Raw genomic sequence first — 3,033 nt, 5'->3', positions numbered from 1 at the left:
ATTTCAACTCTGGCTTCCGTCCAGACAAACCTCAGGTTCACGAATGCCTATTACGGGGTGGATTTTAGCAGGATGCGCGCTGCCTTATCAGCGTGCGAGACATTTTCATCTCGTACAGAGGTCTTCCTGCAGTTCCGCGGCAAAGTGGCCAGCCCAAGAAGGCTGGAGAAGGAGTCTCAGAGAGTGTTTACAGATGCCTTATCGCTTCTGGGGGGTAGGGGCGGGGGGAGGTTGGGCCAAAGAACACGTTTCTCCAAAGCGGCTCAGAGCTCGCCTAATCTGGTGCGGCGATCAAACGGTCGCTTGAAAGATCTCTCTTAGAAAGAGGGAAATTAAGTTTTCTGGCTTGTCAGTCACCCGGGATCTAGGCTTGTGTTTTCTAATCGGTAGACTTTCCTTTACGGGGTGCTCATTGCAGGTTTCTGGGAGCAGCTGTGTGAGGGTGCGCATGCGTGCGCACACACACACACACACACACACACACAGAGTTCATCCCGGGTGTGGGTGTTCATGCATGTGGGTGGGTGTCCGTGTAATTAAGAGGGAGAAATGTCCTTCTTCCAACTGCCCTGGAGAGGGAAAGTGCTCACTTTGGAAACCTTTATCTCTATTCCTGAGTCGAACCCGGGGTGCGGGGCAGGGGACTGGTTTTTCCGAGTCATTCACTCTTTTTATTGCCCGACCTGAGGAAGGGACACACACTTATATTGTCTTCTTCCCTCCCTGAGGAAGCTTCTGCCCCTCCCAGGGCATCCCCCTGCAGAAAGGAGGCTGAACAGGGAGGTCTGAGACTCCGGAAGTCTGACAGGCAGGTTAGAGATGCAGAGGAGAACCCTGGGCCTGGCTAGCGTTGGCCCCACCTCACCCCTCGAGGGGAGCGTGGCTCAGAGATGGGGCCTCTGCGTCTGGCCTTCCCCTCAGCATAAGGGAGGCACAGGCTGCTAGGAAAAAAAAAAGAAAAGAAAAACCAAAAAAACACAACCCAGTTTGGAACTTGGCCTAACAGTCTTGGTCCTGGTTCAGGACACAGTAGGCCACAGAAACCACTGGAACAGGGCTAGGGGGAGAGAGGGCGCCCCGTGTTTGGCTAAACTGTGGGGGATTCCCTTTGCAGACAGCATATTCCGTCACGTTTAAGTATAGGTTTGTTGTGGCGGTGGGAGACGTCTCTCCTCTCCTGGATTTTTCCCACAGAGGGCTCGGCTCTTCCTGGGTCAGCCGCTAAGCGTCCGGGGCCTCCCTCAGACCTGCCCCCCGCCGACCCCCCCCCCCCCCCCGGTCCCAGAGAAGCCAGGCTGTGGCCCAGTCAGGTCACTGCCGCCTCCCTCCTGATCACCTCGGGGCTGGTGGTTTAGCCCTATGGCACCCTACAGTTGCTCAGAATTCACAGCCTCTCCTCTCTTTTTAGATTCCTCCTTTTGTAGGGTTGGTGTGTGTTTTGAGGTTGAATGCCCCATGGGTCTCCTGTTTAAGAGAAATCTAGGGCTGCTGTCACCTGCTGCTATCGGGCTTAGACCTCGGAGGGTCAGTGAGCTCTTACCACCTCGGGGAACCCTGCTCAGGGGACAGGACGGGGTCGGACAGCATGGTTCTGGATGCTGGCCAGGCCTTTGGCTCCCTCTTTCCCTATTTCTTTCTCTCTCTCTCTGGGACCCGGGGGAAGATACTTAACCATTCTGTGCCTCAGTTTCCTGCTCTGTGATGTGTAGATAATCACAGCACCTCCCCCATGGGACTGTCTGAGGTGGAGACAAGCACTGTGGCCCAGGAATGGCTCCGGGGCGTGCTGGGTTCCTGGTCAGTCTGAGAATCCTAATATGAGCTGCCATTGTCCTCCCCATCGAGTGCTGCCCTGATAAGTCTGTGTGAGGGACTTCATCATCTTCCAAAGCGGCTCGCCGTGTGTGAGGGCAGGAGCTCACAAAGGCCTTCAGCCCAGGGGCCCAGGCAGGGACCAAAACGGGGACGTGGCTCTCGCCAAGGGTCTCTTCTGAAGATCCGTCTGCCCTGAGGCGGGGCCCTCGTGCTCCTCGAGGGGCTGCTCCAGGAGGTGACTCTGGAGGGGGCAGAGTCACGAGGCCTTAGCGTCATGTTATAACCAAGTTAAGCGGGGCCCTGGGCGAGCAGGCTGAGAAGGTTCTCCCCTCTTCCTTCTGGGTCGCTGCCGGCCTCGGCAAAGCGTCGCCCCTGCGCTGGGATCTTACTGTTGATTTTTCCATTAAGCCTGGGGCTCCAGACTCTCTTCTCCCTGGTAAAGGGGACTCCCAGCTTCTACGTGACCCGCTGCCGCGTGTCCCTCAGCAGCAGCCAGAGCCGTCTGTTGCAGCAGGAACCAGAACTCTCCAACCCCGCTAAAATCCCTCCAATAAAACACCATGTCAGCACCTTTCCACAACCTGCCAAGGCCCCTTGGTGCAGCCCCCTTGGCCTGAGCTCCTCTCTCCCCAGCCACCCCAGGCCACGTTCGGAGCCTCTGACTTGCCAGGCTTACTCCTGCTTCAGGGAATCTGCCCTAGCGGTATCCGCTACCCAGATTTGGCTTCTCCCAGCTCCGGATCTCATCCCAAATGTCACCTCCTCAGAGAGGTCCTCCAGGACTACCTGAGCCAGAGCAGCCCCTCCCCTGCCAGATGCTTCACTCTGTGCTTTCACGGACCTGTGCGGTGACCTCAGATGTGCTGCACTAGCAGCTGTGACTCAACTGTGACCTCCCCAAGAGCTCGGCCCACCTGACACACCCCCTTTTCCCTGAAGCCCAGGACAGGAAGTGGCACACGCCATCATCTGCATATATATTTCCTACTTGATGAATGGAATGCTGCCCCTTGGGGCACTTGGGGGACTCAGTCAACTGAGCATCTGGCTCTTGGTTTTGGCTCAGGTTGTGATCTCAGGGTTGTGGGATGGAGCCCCTCGTGGGCTCACTGTGCACTCAGTGGGGAGTCTGCTTGAAGATTTGTTCCCTCTGCCCCTCCCCCCACTCATGAGGGTTGCATGCTTTCACTCTCTCTCTATCTTAGACAAAATGCTGTC

The sequence above is a fragment of the Lutra lutra genome, chromosome 16 (genome assembly GCF_902655055.1).
Source record: "Lutra lutra chromosome 16, mLutLut1.2, whole genome shotgun sequence".
NCBI lineage: Eukaryota > Metazoa > Chordata > Mammalia > Carnivora > Mustelidae > Lutra > Lutra lutra.
This window is presented reverse-complemented; position numbering follows the sequence as displayed.